The sequence below is a fragment of the Pelophylax lessonae genome (genome assembly GCF_965119305.1).
Source record: "Pelophylax lessonae genome assembly, chromosome: 6".
NCBI lineage: Eukaryota > Metazoa > Chordata > Amphibia > Anura > Ranidae > Pelophylax > Pelophylax lessonae.
This window is the reverse complement of record NC_138773.1, coordinates 269,264,352-269,282,857: the sequence shown is the minus strand read 5'-3', so window position 1 is coordinate 269,282,857 and position 18,506 is coordinate 269,264,352. Positions and strand designations below refer to the sequence as shown.

Here is an 18,506-nt window from a genome sequence, read left to right as displayed (position 1 = left end):
TTGCTTCGAAATTACAGATCATTGGGGAGACTGAAGAAAATGCATTCTTTTGCTGCAGCAGACTCATCTCAGCCTAGGAAACATCACTGTATTAGATATTTTTTTTTTTATAAAGTTACAGTTTTTTATAATACTGTTGCTATATTTTGTGATCTCATAGATTTATTCATGCAGACTAATGAAGTTTTTGAAATGTCCACCTATATGGCCACAGACTTTTCCTTTATTGTCTGCAATACAGTCATCTCTTATAAGAGGACGGTATTTTGCATTAAAGGCCCCAGTGATGGAAATCCAGCCCTGGATACTTAGAAAGTACAAACAGCATTATAACCTTCAATATGTGGCAACCTCAGGAGGGTAGGCAGAGGGGGGAGGGGGGAGGGAATGCCCCTTGGGCCATATGTATTTTTTGCAAAAGAATACATCCACTGAAAAAAGTGTGTGAACCTCACCTAACCAGCCACTGGTATCACCTAATAAGCCATTGAAATAATCTATCAAGCCATTGATATTCTATCAGCCTTCTCACTATGACTATTCTGCAGAGGGATGGAGCTCTGGAACCATCAGACTGCTCTCTCTAAAATGATTCCCCATAGGCTGTTATGGGTTACTTAGCAGATTACTCTTTACCATGATGATTATGAACTTTTGTTGGTAATATCACCTCAATGCTATTTGGCCCATAAATGGTATATAAAAAAAAGTCGCCACCAAAAAAAAAAAGGTCACACACTCTAATATTTTGTTGGCTTTGATTACGGCATGCATTCGCTGTGGCATTGCTTCGATAAGCTTCTGCAATGTCAAAAGATTTATTTCCGTCCAGTTTTGCATTAATCTTTCGCCAAGATCTTGTATTGATGATGGGAGAGTCGGACCACTGCGCAAAGCCTTCTCCAGGACATCCCAAAGATTCTCAATGGGGTTAAGTTCTGGACTCCATGGCAGCCAATCCATGTGTGAAAATGAGGTCTCATGCTCCCTGAACCACTCTTTCACAATTTAAAGTCCCGATGAATCCTGGCATTGTCATCTTGGAATATGACTGTGCCATCAGTGAAGAAAAAGTCCATTGATGGAATATCCTGGTCATTCAATATATTCAGGTAGTCAGCTGACCTCGTTATTTGGGCACATGCAGTAACTATACAATAGGATAGTTACTGCATGCATAGTTAAGTTAGTTGCTTAGTTAATTCCAGGTGGCAACTATTTTTTTGGCCAGGCGGTATACTATGTAGTTGTTTTAGGGATGCTGAGGATAGTGGCAAGGCTATAAAGTGAAAAAGAGTACAGAAATCGAAACAAGCAACAACATGTAAGTCTCTTGAATATAGTGCAGATATGTTCCTGCATGCTGGAGACTATCTACACCTAGCTAGGAGTTGTTCCCTCTCCCCACAACAAAGGGGAACATTGTCTTACTAAATGTCCACATTAAGAAAAAAGCTGAGTCAGTTCCAGGTGCTTGAAAGACAATTATGTAGAACAAAATGGCTTTGCGTCATAGTCTTGTGTTCAATTTTCTAATGGAGCTTGAATGTTCTCGCCATGTTTGCCTTTGTTTCCTTCCATAACCCTCACAAGAAATAGTAGGCTAATTGTCTTCCACCTAGGCTAAATTCAGCAATAGACTGAGCGATTTTCTTTCCTCCAACCATGGGCACGTAACAAAGAAGATCACTGGAGTAGCAGTGCCTTCATCCAGGGTGATCGGCCAGGTATTGTATACTTAGAGCTATATTGGACCAAGCTGGATGAATTTAACTATGTAAAATATACATATCTGGAATTCATCTTCAAAGCCCAACTCTGGGCAAAAAAAAAAAAAAGGTTTCCCATTTCAACCGATCCTCCGCTCCACCTACAAATGGCACTCTACTGCGATCCAGTGGTGCACTGTTCCTGATGTCCTCACGTCCAGAGCAGATCTATAGGCATGATGACATCAGGAACAGTTCCCCGCAGTTCCCCACAAGGGGTGGCGGGCGGGGAGGAACCGCAGGGACTCGTCTTGGATAAACATAGGTAAATATATCGTCCTCCACAAAAAGGGGCAGTTGATCTGTGCAGTGCAGGCACAGGCCCGCTGTATGAGAAAACACTTTTGCTCAGAGTTCAGCTTTAAGCAGTGTGGTGACTGCCACTGGAAGGTATCGGTTTGGAGGAGGACAGTGAAGAAAGGAGAGGGTATTGCAGGTATTTAAAGAATACCAGTCAAAGGGTGATTATTCTCAGCATGATAAAGAAAAGTTATTGAGGGAAGCATTTGTACTTTAATAAGTAAGTTATGTTGGAGGTCCCTATCTGTGTAACCATGGTAAGGACAATAGCCCCTTTAGGGTAGGGACTGATGTGAATACTTAATGTGTTCTGTAAAGCCCAACAAAACGTGTTGTTTCTATAAAAAAACATAGTGGGTAAAGACATAAACTATTGTTGAAAACAAATGCAAGACCCCTGTATATGGCCAACGTTAATGAAGGTTTGTACACTAGGACCGGCACTCTTTGGGTGTTACATGGTCAGTCGAGTATTCAATGCTCTGCTCAGCTTTTGTGTTGCTGTGCAAAGTTCAGTGAGCATGATAAACAAGCAGAAGAGAATGAGACAGAGCTGAGTGTGCGGCACCCTGAGACAGGTGAGGACAGGGAGAAAGAATGAGAGATGAGTCATTGGGTAATAGACAACAACGGAGGAGTCATTACATCACTGACTGCTAACAGAAAAAGAGTCTATAAAGAAGGCAGATAGGGTCATTCATGAAGTGCCAGCAATGCGGGGGTGGGGGCGGACGCGGCAATGATCCAATTTGTCCAGCTCGATCATAAACAGAAAGCATATCAAAGTGCCCTTTTAGCCCTTCCTTGCGGCCCTCCTAATCCTTCCTTGCAGACCTCTTACTCATTCTTTGTGGCTTGCATCCAGCTTAATAATTGAGTTCCCAATTGTTCTATAGATTATTAGGCTTTCTTTCGGCTGGAAAATATACCAGAAGATATTTCTTATAGAGGAAAAAGGAGAAGTGCTTGGCGCTGCCAATATATGCGTTTAGAAGTGTGGAAGGTAGAAGCTAATATAGACAACACAGATGTCACAAATATTATAACTATTATGCACGTTTGAAAAAATGAATATTAAATAAATAAGTGAGGTTTTAAATGAGGTAAAAACAGGAATAAAGTGTAAGAGCATAAAACCTAGAGCCCAATATTTAAATGTATAGAAGTAAATAGGTATGTAAAAAAAGAAGGTGACATATACATCCACAATATACTCTAATAAAGGATATATATATATATATAGTGCCCTTCAAGTGAGGGTGAAGTAGTGGTGTATAAGTGATAATAAAAAGGTAGAGTAGAAAAAATTAATATATATAAATAATTTTACAGTGACTTGAGTGACCATAAAGTGACATGTGCAAAAAAGGAAAAGAGACCTCAATCCCAAGCCTGGGAAGAGAGAGTGCCCAATGTGGTTCCCCAAAAATGACAATGGGGTGGGCCACAGATGGAGGAAAATAAATCCAAAAAATAAATAATAAAAAATGCTGAAAAAAATATATATAAAATGGTGGCTAAGTGATTGATACACAGAATATCTCAAAATCAATAGTGTGCTAGTGAAAAAATGCGCAAAGAAAGTGGTCAAAAATGCATAAGAAAAAACATCCACTGAGTCCTTAAGAAGCGCATAGAGGTATATCAGTCCAAAATAGTGGTGAGGTGCCAAAATCACAGGTGCGACCGGTTGGATGATTCTTAGAGTGAAGACTAAGGTGCTCCCCTATTCAGTGGGTCCGGTGCTCCCCTTTCTAGTAAATACCGAGCTTACCAGAAAGTACTACCCCTACAGGGGTAGAGCGCAGGTCGATAATTGTAGGGATCGCTCCCAAAGCAGAGGGGTCCGGTCACCTGGTCCACTTCTAATATTCCAATTGCCCGAGTCACAACTAATTGGCGTGTTAGTAGGGGTGTTCCAACATTAATGCTCCAACCAAGCCATTCCAGGACATGTATATAAATAAAGAAAGATGCCTCCAAATGGTGAAATACCGCTAGACTTTTATTAAAAACATCCAAGATAAAAGCAGGTACTCACATAAAAAACAGTGCTAACGTTCCCTCAGGACTTAGGAGCCGCAAGGTCCTCTCTGGCGGTGGGGTGATGAACGGTAAGCGTTCTCCCGACCGGAGCTGCGTCCCAAGCCGATCAATACAATGCAAGCGGAAGTGATGCGGTGCGCACTCTACATGTTTCGTCGTATGACGTCATCAGGAGTCCTGACGACGTCATACGACGAAACATGTAGAGTGCGCACCGCATCACTTCCGCTTGCATTGTATTGATCGGCTTGGGACGCAGCTCCGGTCGGGAGAACGCTTACCGTTCATCACCCCACCGCCAGAGAGGACCTTGTGGCTCCTAAGTCCTGAGGGAACGTTAGCACTGTTTTTTATGTGAGTACCTGCTTTTATCTTGGATGTTTTTAATAAAAGTCTAGCGGTATTTCACCATTTGGAGGCATCTTTCTTTATTTATATACATGTCCTGGAATGGCTTGGTTGGAGCATTAATGTTGGAACACCCCTACTAACACGCCAATTAGTTGTGACTCGGGCAATTGGAATATTAGAAGTGGACCAGGTGACCGGACCCCTCTGCTTTGGGAGCGATCCCTACAATTATCGACCTGCGCTCTACCCCTGTAGGGGTAGTACTTTCTGGTAAGCTCGGTATTTACTAGAAAGGGGAGCACCGGACCCACTGAATAGGGGAGCACCTTAGTCTTCACTCTAAGAATCATCCAACCGGTCGCACCTGTGATTTTGGCACCTCACCACTATTTTGGACTGATATACCTCTATGCGCTTCTTAAGGACTCAGTGGATGTTTTTTCTTATGCATTTTTGACCACTTTCTTTGCGCATTTTTTCACTAGCACACTATTGATTTTGAGATATTCTGTGTATCAATCACTTAGCCACCATTTTATATATATTTTTTTCAGCATTTTTTATTATTTATTTTTTGGATTTATTTTCCTCCATCTGTGGCCCACCCCATTGTCATTTTTGGGGAACCACATTGGGCACTCTCTCTTCCCAGGCTTGGGATTGAGGTCTCTTTTCCTTTTTTGCACATGTCACTTTATGGTCACTCAAGTCACTGTAAAATTATTTATATATATTAATTTTTTCTACTCTACCTTTTTATTATCACTTATACACCACTACTTCACCCTCACTTGAAGGGCACTATATATATATATATATCCTTTATTAGAGTATATTGTGGATGTATATGTCACCTTCTTTTTTTACATACCTATTTACTTCTATACATTTAAATATTGGGCTCTAGGTTTTATGCTCTTACACTTTATTCCTGTTTTTACCTCATTTAAAACCTCACTTATTTATTTAATATTCATTTTTTCAAACGTGCATAATAGTTATAATATTTGTGACATCTGTGTTGTCTATATTAGCTTCTACCTTCCACACTTCTAAACGCATATATTGGCAGCGCCAAGCACTTCTCCTTTTTCCTCTATATATCTAATATAATCTCTAGTGGGTTATATTCTGAAGTGGGCTGCAGCCAATCGCTTTTTTTACCCCCTCCCTTCGATATTATCCTAAGCGCGGATTCTTTTCCACTCTTGAGAAGATATTTCTTGCACCTTTAAAAATCTATGCATACCTCAGGAATTATTACATATTTTACTATGAATTGTAATTTGATTGCTAATTTTTAGAATGACATTTAGTTCATTTCTTCTGTTGGAAAATGTAAGAAAGTGCGCTAATAAGTGTAAATGAGCTGCAACCAAAGATCCAATGTTCTGGAATGTAAATAAAATGAAAACAGTCTGGTGCGCTAAAGGTGAATTATCATAAACAAATGAATGTGATGAAAACCATACCTATTTATATATCAATAATATATATATTGACTAAAACAAAAGTGTATACATTGGTGGTGAATATGTAAAATCCCAATTGAGAGTGATACAATTAGTCCCAAAAAGTTCAACTCAAAGTCCAAATGTGAGTGATACAGTTGGTCCCAAAAAGTTCAACTCAAAGTCCAAATGTGCTAGGTGTGATAAACGATGAAGTAAACTGGTGCTGAAAAAAGCAAAGAGTGATCCAACGTAGGATGTGACAGTTTCCCACTTTGAGTTGAACTTTTTGGGACCAACTGTATCACTCCCAATTGGGATTTTACATATTCACCACCAATATATACACTTTTGTTTTAGTCAATATGTATATTATTGATATATAAATAGGTATGGTTTTCATCACATTCATTTGTTTATGATAATTCACCTTTAGCGCACCAGACTATTTTCATTTCTTTTCTTCTGTTGGCTGTTTGGCTAGCTATCAGGTGTGAAGGAGGAATGAGCAGACCTGATAGGCACTAGCAGTCCAACGGCCAACTGAAGAAGTGTGAACAGTTGAACTGGATGGACTGATGACTTTTTTCAACCTCATTAACTATGTAACTGACAACGCTGCTGTCGATTGCAAGGCAGAAGCTTAGGCTCCATGTACACGGGACGTTGTTAAAAGTCCCTTTGAATGCTGGAATTTTTAGGACGTTTGAAACGTCCGTTCGGTCGCGTTTGTACCCGCGTTTAGCGGCGTTTGCGGGCGTTTGTGTTTAGAAGCGTTCCTAGAGGTCAAAAAAATTATTCCCCTTTAAAATGGAAAAACGCGAACGCTAAATGCGGGTCATCGCGTTCAGACACGTTCGGACGCGTTTGTGCGTTTGAAACGCCGGGAAACACACGTTCGAACGCAAATAATTGCGTTCTAAAAACAGTCCCTAAACGCAACTGCCTGCAAATTACTGTAAACGACCTGGTGTACATGGACAGATAAGATAAAATGTAGATGGGTTCAGGGGCTTCTGAAAAAAACACCCAACTGCTCCTAAACGGCCATTTCCAGCATCCCGTGTACATGGAGCCTTAAGTGTTGTCAGCCTGAAACAGAAAGTGCTGTTACTGGCAGGATCCCTAAGCAAGAAACTTTTCAACAGATTTACAGAAAATTATATTCTTAAGAAAACTGTATACAGCGAGCTATGATACCAGACATTATGAAAAATTACATATGCTTTAAAAAAAACTATCAAAAGAAACCTAGGCCATTGTTGATCTGATATGATCTATCCGAGCTGGAAAAAATTCTATCAGAACTCCTGATCTGCTTGGTTATGAAAGTGGCTTTTAAGGCTCTGGGTTTTTTACCGTCATGCATTCTATGCATGAAGCTAAAAACCTTCTTTGATCAGCAGCCCCCCCAGCCCCTCGAATCCTCACCTGAGCTCCCTCTCAATCCAGCGATGTGTGTGAGAGCTGAACTTCTCCGGGTCTCTCATTCCTCAATGGCTGAGACATCAGCGGGAACTATTGGCTCCTGCTGCTGTTAATCACAGCCAATGAGTAGAAAGGGGGGGGGGGGGCAGGGCCGAGCCATGGCTCTGGGTGTCTTATGAAAGCATAGAGTGGGGCTCAGAAGCGACTTGCTATTGGGGGCACTGGCTGAAGAGGAGAAGCCAGGAGCACCGGCGGGGGACCCAAAAAAGAGGAGTGGGGCTACTCTGTGCAAAACCACTGTACATAGCAGGTAAGTATGACAAAAAAAAATTAACCTAATGTCACTTTGCATGAGCTTTTTTTTTTTTTTTTTTTTTTTTTTTTTTAAGTATTTAGGTGTTTTTGATCCCATATACTTAAAGGTAATGCCTCTAAATGTGTGATACATGCAATATCGTGAATTTTAATGCCTGAAGAATTCCTCTCCTCCTCCTCTGCTGCTTCCCTTGCCCTGTCCAGGAAACAAACTCCTGAAGCCTAAACCATGTGCAAAAACACCTGAACAACACCTGTAACACACCTGTAAAACACTTCAAAATCTAACACTACAGTATACCTAACCCTATGCTGGTCAATAAAGCCATGTGACTACAATGTTTTGCTGATAAATGAAAGGTTCAGGTTGGCTCTGTTTATCGAACATTCACTATATTAGGTCTTACATGGTGATTAGGCTTTGTTAGAAAACAAAACCATGTGATCCTTTTTTTCTGAAGCAAATTTTGCCTAAGAAGTCCTCCTGGTAAAAATCTGGGGCTAATTTCGACTAAATTATTTGCAAAGGTGAACTTTCACTGCAAAACAAATTTCACCAAAATCACCAACGACCGAACATAAGTTTTAATTAATATTAGAGAATTATTATTTTATTGTTTAGAATGTAGTACATAGATAGATATTTGGTTCCTCAGGCAAATGGGGGGAGGGACTTTAAGGCAAGTTTAAAGAAATGCAATTTATGCGATTATGCGATTTTTCCAAAGTTTTTCGTAAAAAACATATTTATTTACAATTTCATACAGGTTTATATATATTGTGCTTTGTTGGGTAAGAGACCCATCAGTGAAAAGGTGCAAGAAAGTAAAGGTGTGACACTTGTGATTATGGTGACTTTAGAAACAACGTCCCTGACATCCATGCATTTTGGATGTTTCAGGGGGCGTCTAAAATCCAACGTGTTTCGGCTTTTGCCTATTCGGCTATGCCTTTTTCAAGGGTTCACCATATCTACAATAATATTAGTCATCATTAGTACAATATAGATAAAGTAAATTCTTTTGCTTGTAACATCTGTATTTAGTGGTCAAAATTTTGCTTACATATTATTACTAGTGGCCCATAGAGGCCCTGCCTACGATAGTGGGGCTTTCCGTGCCGGGTGCTAGTTTCTGGATATTCAGAGGGAATTGTCCAAGTGACCTTATCTGAGTCTGCTTACACTGTTTTATATCATCAATAATACATGATAAAAAAGTCTGCACAAAAAATAATATGTAAGCAAAATTTTGATTACTAAATACAGATGATACAAGCAAAAGAATTTACTTGATCTATACTGTACTAATGATGACTAATATGATTTTAGATATGGTAAACCCTTGAAAAAGGCATAGCCGAATAGGCAGAAGCCGAAACGCGTTGGATTTTAGACGCCCCCTGAAACATCCAAAACGCATGGATGTCAGGGAAGTTGTTTCTAAAGTCACCATAATCAAAAGTGTCACACCTTTACTTTCTTGCACCTTTTCACTGATGGGTCTCTTACCCAACAAAGCACAATATATATACACCTGTATGAAGTTGTAAATAAATATGTTTTTACGTAAAACTTTGGAAAAATCGCATAATCGCATAAATTGCATTTCTTTAAACTTGCCTTAAAGTCCCACCCACCATTGGCCTGAGGAACCAAATATCTATCTATTTACTACAAACCAGGGATGTTGGCACACTACTAATAAGAGATATATAACTTATATCCCAACCCTTAGTTCACTAGAGTTCAAAACCTTAAAACCCACAATACTGTTTAGAATGTATACTGAAAGCAGTAACAATGTCTGCTTTTTCCATGATGTCTTGTATCTAGTATTTTGGAAAATGTTTAAATAGCTACCAGGATAACACAGTGATTGCCTCACGTTCCCACTCCAGGCATTTGCTGAGCTAGGTTAATTCGGCTGAAATAAGTTTGGAAAGAGCTAATAACTGCAGCTGTTCCCTCCGTGTTATTTTAAATAATTCTGTGTCCAATTTGTGTGGGTTCACAAGGTTATTTACTGCTGAAGGGACAGGGATTATTTGTACTTTAGTGAATAAATCGTTGGCTATTGCTCTCAATATTTAAAAGGTCTTAGAAGCACTTCCGTTGCTTACAAATACAGCATTTTATTATGTGTTTTTAAAGGCAAGATTTAACAGTTTTGGATCAAATGTATTTTGGGTTTTTTCTTCATTATTTATACCAATTGTTCGTTTTACAAATAAATAATACAGGATGCAGCTATGACTTTTGCACAGAAATTTCTTAGGAGGGACCATGTCAGTGCCTTTCCCTTTCAGTTACACCTTTAGCTGCATGTGTAATCTGAGCTTCAGCTATTGAGATCTGTGAACAAAGAGATTTTGGTATGATCAGTCATATAAAAAGGTGTTTAACGTTGGTCATTGGAAATTACAATTATAACATAAGCAGCATTTCCTGTTTACTTCACAAAAAAAGTATTTTTAATTTTCTTTTTTTATCCTAATCTAAATGTAGCACACTCTAGTAAATAGGTAGGTAAATTTATTTGATATGACTCATGGTAACTGTGTGAGTCTGTAATTAGGTTGGGTTAATGCAGGTAATGCTGGATGGCTCTACAGGGCAGGTCTCTAGTACCTCCCCCTGGATCTAAAAGCTTGGAGAAGCTTCTGGAAGTTAGTGGTAGGAGGCCAGGAGGTCCTGATCTGCATTCTGGCAAGTTGGCTGGGCAAGCCCTTAAATAGGGTGAAGTCTGGCCAGCAGGGGAGTCGGGTAGAAGATGGAGTACTGAGGTTGCTGTCGTGTGGCCTGGGAGGGGACCCTCCAACATGGGGTTCTTATAGACTTGGGACCATACTATACAGAGTGGCCTTCACAAGGCAGCATGACTTCCACATATATTTGCAAATGCAACAAGTTACATTTAACAAGTGCAACTGAAATCTATATTTTTAATTCAAATTGTTAGACACTGTAATTTGTTTTTTTTTGCTTGATGTTATTAGCCCTGCCTAGGTTCTCCCCTGCTGGACTATGGATCACTTTCCCCTTATGTTATGCAGAGGGGGAGGTTTTCTGTAGCCCATTAAGACACTCACTTCATTTTTGGCAGCATCAACAGATATCTTGTCTTTATGTGCAGCATTTTAAAAGAATAAAACATGGGGAACTGTGCTATATTACAGAGATGTACTAAATTTAATTTTTTTTATGTTGGCCTGACATCCACTTCAACCTCTTACACATGGGTGGCCAGGGGACAATAAAAACAGGCTGTTAAGCTGTGGTTTTGCTGCCTCCCGACCTGAACTAAAATCTTACATGGGTCTGTACACATGGTGTGCTCACAACAAGTTTAACATGGCTTGTGAAGTTAACAAGTGGCACTGAATGTCAAATTTACCCACTGGAATCAATGGGGACACACCGCAAAGTCTAATGCTTGGATTGAAGTTGCGGTGCATTAGTTCCATTTTAAATTGCTATTCGGCGCCATAAATCTCAACCTCCTTGGAGAACACTTTTCTATCTATAAATGAAAAAATTGTGAAGAGAGTGCTAAACCAAACTTATACAGCTGCTGGTAAAATCCCTGGTAGGGTAGGATATAGGAGCCAGAAAGTCACGCCTCCACATCGAAGGTCTGAGTGGCGGTGTCAGATGTAAGTTTAGCAGCTTCACACATTGTTTTTATTTGTATTTTATACCTTTTTTATTTTTAAATTTATGTTCTTTCCAATAAATACTGCACTATGAGGCATGCTTTTTGTTTATAGCCTTTGGTATTTGGGGACATACTGTATGAATGGAGCTTTACCCTGTAAAGTGAGAAAGATTGGGAAGAAGTTCATGCACTGAAGCCTTGGTGAGTGTGCATTGCATGGGGGTGAAAGCTGGTGAAGGCTAGTGATCGGTGTTTGCATTATTATTTTTCACTTGGGTGTAATTATCGATATTTAATAATATTACATCATACAAGTTTTTTCTTTTTATACACCTGCAGTTTCACTATTAAGGACAAAGGAGAGGACACACCAACTAACTATACAGGATTGGCATAATCCATTCTTGTTTGCTGCAGTTAAGAGTGCAGCCAATTGTTCTGGTAAGCCTTCAATCCTTATATTGGCTGAACATTCTCACACATATTGATTGGATCACTGGATGATTTGTGTGTTCTTGTGAATAATACAGAAGGACTTTTCTGGACTACACATATAGAGTTTCATTTTTATTTTATTGTATTTTGCACATATAGCGTTGCATATTTTGTATGGTTCTATCCGTAAATGTTGTCCTCAATGCTAAGTCTTACATCAACACACCTACCATGTCTGCTTACAATAACTCTGGATGCCAAGGCTGTTCTTTTATATACTCATGATATAGATAGTATAATGTTACTACCTCTTATGGCGGCGCTTGTGACTTATTCATTCTTTCTTCTATAGACAAAGCGTCTTTTATATGTAGCACTCTCCTAGACAGGTGCTAGGTATAGCATTAGTTTGCTCCATCTGCTTATCAGGGGGAGCCTGATCTTTAGTTAGGCCTGCTCATTGTGCTTAGTGTGTATTCAGCTGGTCTGAGGGAGTGTCCCCACTGTATCCAATAGGGAGGCCTGTTGGACAGTGGAGGAAACCTGGCCAATGATACACAGGCTTTTGTGGCAGTCCCAGTTGAAGGGCACCACCGCAGTGCATCCTGGGATTGACCATAAAAGCAGAGAGCACATGAGGCAGGGTGTCTTTGGGCGGGAAGCCAGGTTCCAGGAGGAGGGTGACGGCTGTCTCTCCTCCTTTCAGAGAGGAAGGTGGTCACAGGCAGGTGGTCAGCCTAGTGAGCCAGGAGTGGAGCTGAGCCAGAGAAGTCCAGAGGAAACTGACAGTGGAGCTGAAGGCAGAGCTACCTGGGAAAAACAGTGTCCGTGAGTACCAGGGGGCTTGTCAGGGGTCTGCCCAGGAAGGAGACCACTCCAGGGAGAGTCATTGGACAGAAGGTCAGCACACAAAGTCAGCGAGAAAGGGGGTGCCAAGTTAGAACCCGAAGAGCAATTTACTGCATAGTTTGCATTTCAACATTTCACCTCAGTGGCAGGGTGAAGCAGCGGCCTTGCCGCATTCAATACAGATAGAAGTCCTCAAGATTGTGCATAGTTATCAAGTTGGAGTATCCCACTCATCCCTTCTCCCATCCAAGTTCAAATAAAATACAAAAAAACAAATCCCCTGGACTGTTTACTGACTGAGCCAAGGACATAAAGTGCTAAGAATTTACAAGTTGTTGCTAAGGGTAACCCAGGGGAATCCGTTCTCAGCAGCTCCCAAGGGGGCAGTGCTACATATATTATCACTTTGTATTGGATGTGCTTCAGTTTGTACTTTTTTACAATGCAAAAATGACAATAAAAAACAGAGTAAGCGTTAATTGCCATTAGATAAAGTACAAGGGCAAAACATTAAATAAATAAATAAAAAGGCAAAAAAAAAGGTTCTCCAGGAGGTGGACTCTAAGCTCCAGCATGTTTCTTCACTAGGGCTGATGGTGAGGATGGGTAAAGAGAGAAAGCTGGAACTAGGCTACAGCCCCCAGGTACGACCACTCAATGATATGGAGACCTCTCGCTTATGCAGAGTACAGGTGGCAGGAGACAGAGGAGGATCCGGGAAACAAGCTAAGGTCAGGGTGGGCAAAAGACACGTATAAACAGAAGACAAAGCCGGGGTCGGTACACGGGAAGTCAGACACTGAATGCACAAACACTAGGCAAAAAAGAGCTCAGAGAACTAGGAAGTTGCTCAGGCAACACGGGCTGCACCAACCATGACTTATATAGGGAAACAAACTAGAAGGCAGGTCAGGAAGTGATAGAAGAGAAGAAAATAAAAACCCACAATATAGCAGGTGACACCCATAGGTTGGCACAGGAGCCAAACAATCTGAGGTCTTGCAGAACCATTGCAGCAGGGTGATAAGAATATCACAGGCAGGAATCTGCAGGCTAAAGCTGGGGACACACTATACAACTTTTGTTGTTAGATTTCCTTTAGATTTACCATCCACTATGTAGTGCAAGGGCCTGCCTGATTGCATACAAATTGAAAGTGTTTAGATTTGACCTCATATTATATGGTTTTGGTAAGTCTAAAGGAAAAAAATCTAAAGAGAATTGTATAGTGTGTATCCAGCTTAAACCGTAGCAATCCACTGCAGATTGCTTTGCAGCGATGGGCGCATTTTCAGCCTCGCTTAACCTTCCTAGCGGTATTCCCGAGTGTGGCTCGGGGTTACATTTTTAGAGCCAAAAGCGTTAACCCTGAGCCACACTCGGGGTACCGCCAGAAGCATCGCTGGATCCTGTAAAATAGGTTTCTTACCTTGTCACCGGGATCCAGCGATGTGTCCGGCGGTCTCTAGCGGCGGTTCCTCCTCCCGATCTTCTCCGTGCCCCGGCTTCCTTCTCCTGGGACGTGACGTTCGCAGGGGGGTGGAACCGGCGGCAAATTTAAATGTAAAAGCACACCAAACACACTGATACCATTCAAAATAAAATAAAATCACATTAGTTTGCCCCCCAGTGCCCTTTCCTGCAGTTTACTGTACTTTATATATATATATATATATATACAGTATATATATATATACAGTATATATATATATACATATATACACATATATATATATATATATATATATACGTAATTCTTGTGAATGAGCAGCCCAAACCAACTGTATACGTTATATATATATATATATATATATATATATATATATATATATATATATATATATATATATAATATATGTATACATAATATATGTATACATACCTATATATACATACATATATATAATATATATAATAAATGTATACAGTTGGTTTGGGTTGCTCATTCACAAGAATTACATGCAAAATAATGGTACCGCTTTCAGCACCTAAAATCCAAAAGAATCATACCGCCAGGGAGGTTAAGGAAATGTATCAACAAGAGTTAAAAAGGACAAAACAACAAATGTCATCTAAAGATAACTTGGACAGACTGACATTACAGAATACACTTGACTAGATAACTGATCTCATGTTCATTTTGAGAAGTCTATTTGGGAAAACAAATTTTGGTCTTACACATGAATCTCCTCTTACGCCCACCTCTTGCCTCCCAATCGACTCCCATGCCCTGAATTCCAATTAACATTCTCATCCTCCTAAATCTTCATTAACAAGAGTGGGCGAGTGTTAGTAACAGCAGCACCGAGTACTACTCCATCCACTTCATCAGACTGCCAACAAAACACTCTTGCTATACAACATTTGAAATATAGTATTTTAGTATTATAGGAGATATTTGTCACAAACAGATACTCGTCTGAGCCTTCAAAAAGTTCAGGAGCTTCGCCGAGTGTTCACACTTGTGTGTTGGAGTGACACAAGTTTAAACTATATTTTTCTGGTTGAAAATGTAATGCATAAAAGATATACAAAAAACAATACTTTGTCGGGGTACATTCTCCCCTGTACTGCGACGCAGCGCATAAATACACTACATTACAATACATTTCCGGTCATACTAATAAATACATTCAATCAAATACATTCAGTCTGCGGTATGATGCCTGATGTGTTGTGTGGAGTAAGGATACCCCGTGCCATCACATCATGCATGACGCCGCAATACCCCTAAAGCATGAAACTTGAAAAACGTTGTCTGTACGTTGCGTTAGTCAGTCAGTCAATCAAACAATATTACATTTAAAAAAAACAACAGGTGTGATGGGGGGTTAGGAGAGTGGGGTAGGGGGAGGGGAATGAAATCACAAGCCCGAAGCTTTATTGAATGGACAAAGACACACAAGGGAGAGTGGGGGAAGGGGAAATCTTCAGACCTCCTCTTCCTCCATGAGATCCATCAGGTTATAGTCTCTGAGCAGACTGTGAACCAGTCTGCGACAGTCCTCAATGGACATCCTGTCCCGCTGGTGGATAAGGCGCTTTCTGGCGCACCATAAAGCGTCCTTAAAGCAAAACAACACCCGCCAGGCGTTGTCAATGTCCTCCTGGGAAAAAGTTCTGTGAAAAAGTCCATTCAGCACACCGAAGTGTGTGATGGCAGTCTGTGGAACAAAGTCTCTAAGTTCAGTTTCCAAGGCCCTCAACAGGCTCTGTGCAAAGGAGCACTCCCAGAAAACATGAAAAGACGTTTCATCATGAATGATGCAAAAAACCTTTTGAGGGTACCAGTGACATTACTACAGTAATCAGTACTATACATATGCACTGTTACTGTAAAAATGACACTGGCAGGGAAGGGGTTAACTTTATTTGAGAAGGAGGGGTTAAGTGTGTCCCTAGGGGCGTGCTTCTTACTGTGATTGAATGTGGCTGTGTGTGTAACTGCAGAGAAATACGATCCTGCATAGCAGGACCGTATGATCTCTGCACTTACACAGGGGAGAATGACAGGCGGCTTTGTTTACATTAGCCGCCTGCCTATCTCCCGCTGTACCGGACGATCGCGGGGGGGTCCGTGAATGAGCAGGCGCGGGAGCGCACCTCCAGCGGCGCACGCTCGCCCCCTAGAGCCTCACAGGCTAGACACGTAGTACTACGCCGCTTTGCCTGTGAGGGCTGACTGCCGACGTAAATAGTCGTGCGGCGGTCGGCAAGAGGTTAACCAACTGCAGGCAGTCGCATCAATAGGCTAGACCTACACAAGAGATTTCACAAAGCTCGGATAAACTACTAAAATTACTTGCAATTAATTCCTAGAAGTAGAAACTGATCGGTGAACAGATGGAACAAGTGACTCCCTATGAAATAAGCTACACAAGAAGCATGTAGCAGCATCTTGTGATGAACTTGATTGCTATACATATTATACTATGTGCAGCTTATTTGATGCATCTTATATTTCCTTGAAATATATCTAAAGCCAATGTCTATTTTGGACAGAGAGTAATGGTATAACACCCAACTGTTTTTTCGCCATTGGTGTTCCATGTGAAAAATGTCCCTTCACTTGTTGTCCTGTAGACTCAACAGTAGAGGAAATCTAAAGTCAGGGATGCCCCTTCTTAGACAGTTGTCGCTGGAATCTTAACCCCCATTAGAAGATTTCCCCTCTAGTTCTTTTCTGGTGTCATTACAAAATCTTGGATTTCCCATTACTTTCAGCTCCAGTGACATTGGTCACCAGTAGGTATGAGCTTGGGTTTGGTCTGAACCTGTTAGTGCCAGCCCAATCAACTGTGGCCGTTCTCCACCCTGCAGCTGCATGTACACAATGAGGCAAATATGTGCATGGCCATATTAGGTCAATGATGTCACAGGCAACCCCACCTCTTTGTGTACATGAAGGTGAAGGGGCTGATCACAGATGACCGAGCTGGCAGTTACAGCTTCCTTTTGGGTTTGGCCAAACATAAGTTTGGATCAAACCCAAACTCATCCCTAGTCACCAGGACAAATAGAGAGAGTGAATCTCCCTAACAGGGACAAAGAGTAATAAAATCGGACAGAGATTCTAACACTTTCCAAAAGTTTTGACTTTAGATATAGTTTAATGTAGTTCTCAACATATTTTTTACAATGTAACAGTTCTGGCACCCTGGTATTACTTAGCATAATCCTCAGTTAGCACTCTATCAGCTATAGTGGCTAATAAATATCAGTCATCGATGCTGGATTCAGTAAGCTTAGTAAGCAATGTCATTACCTCACCAGATGGGAGTACCATTGTACTATTATTTACAGTCATTTCTCCTCTTCCTGGTCTCTTTCTTTCTTTCTATCCATTGGTCCTTTTTGTCATAATGATCAGGTTGTAGCAGACACCATGGGTGTGGTAGAACAGAAAATCAGAGCTCAGTAAAGGTCAACTCACCAGTAACATTCATGGCTCAGGTTTCTGTACTCAGTGCTGATAAACTGCATATAAATATCACAGGGCAGTCTGCAGCGTAGGTGCTAAAGAAGATGCTTGACAGCAGGTGTGAGTTCAATGAATAGCAGAGTTTATCCCAGCGTGGCCGGACCACAGCACTGTCGTAGCAGCTGTTTTCATCCCGTAAATGCTTTAATCCACGCTTTATTTTTTACACCATTTTAAACCTTATACTTACAGACGGAGGGATGTTGAATATACTGTATTTTAAAATGAGAATGCTTTTTCTTTATTGTCACAAAACAATTGATTAAATTATCTTTATATTGTACTTCTGCTGCAATCCTTTTTATATTAAATTCTTGTCCCCCTGCACACCAGATTTCTTCTTTTTTTTTCCTTCACTCCATCCTTTTCCCTTCCCTCCCTTTCTTCCCTTCCCCTTCCTTTCTTTTCTCACTTTATTCCCTTTCCTTTTCCCTACCTTCTCTCCCTTCCTTCTTTTTCTCAATTTTTCCCTTTCACATTTTTCCTTACCTCTCTTTCTTCCATTCTTCCCTTTTCCTTCCCACTCTTTCTTCCCCTCCCTTCCTTCCTTCCTTCCTTCCTTCCTTCCTTCCGCCCTTCCCTCCCTTTTTTTCCATTTCCTTCCTTCCTTTTCCTCTTCTCCTCCTTTTCTTTACATCTATATGTATTTATTTTTCCTTCCTTTCCTCCCTTTATTAAATTCTTGTCACTCCTGCACACCAGATTTAGTTTCTTCCTTCACTCCATTATTTTCCCTTTCCTCCGTTTCTTCTCTCCATTTCTTCCCTTCCTCCCTTTCTGTTCTTTCCATCTTTTCTTGCCTTATCTTCTATTCTCCTCATTCCCTTACTTCTCTCCCCTTTTCCCTTCCTCCCGTCTCTCCCTTTCTTCCTTTCCCTCCTTTTTCCTTCTCTCCCTTTCTTCCCTTTCCCTTCCTTCCATCTCT

General features: G+C 40.7%; 1 protein-coding gene across 1 annotated transcript in view; it reads right to left on the bottom strand.

Moving 5' to 3' along the window:
• Nucleotides 1-17,474, bottom strand: part of ITGB6 (integrin subunit beta 6) — a 207,650-nt gene extending 190,176 nt beyond the window's left edge. Inside the window, exon 1 of the mRNA XM_082261028.1 lies at nt 17,366-17,474. The gene's annotated coding sequence lies outside the window, so the exon portion shown is untranslated. The remainder of the gene's footprint in view (nt 1-17,365) is intronic.
• Between the last annotated feature and the right edge of the window lie 1,032 nt (nt 17,475-18,506).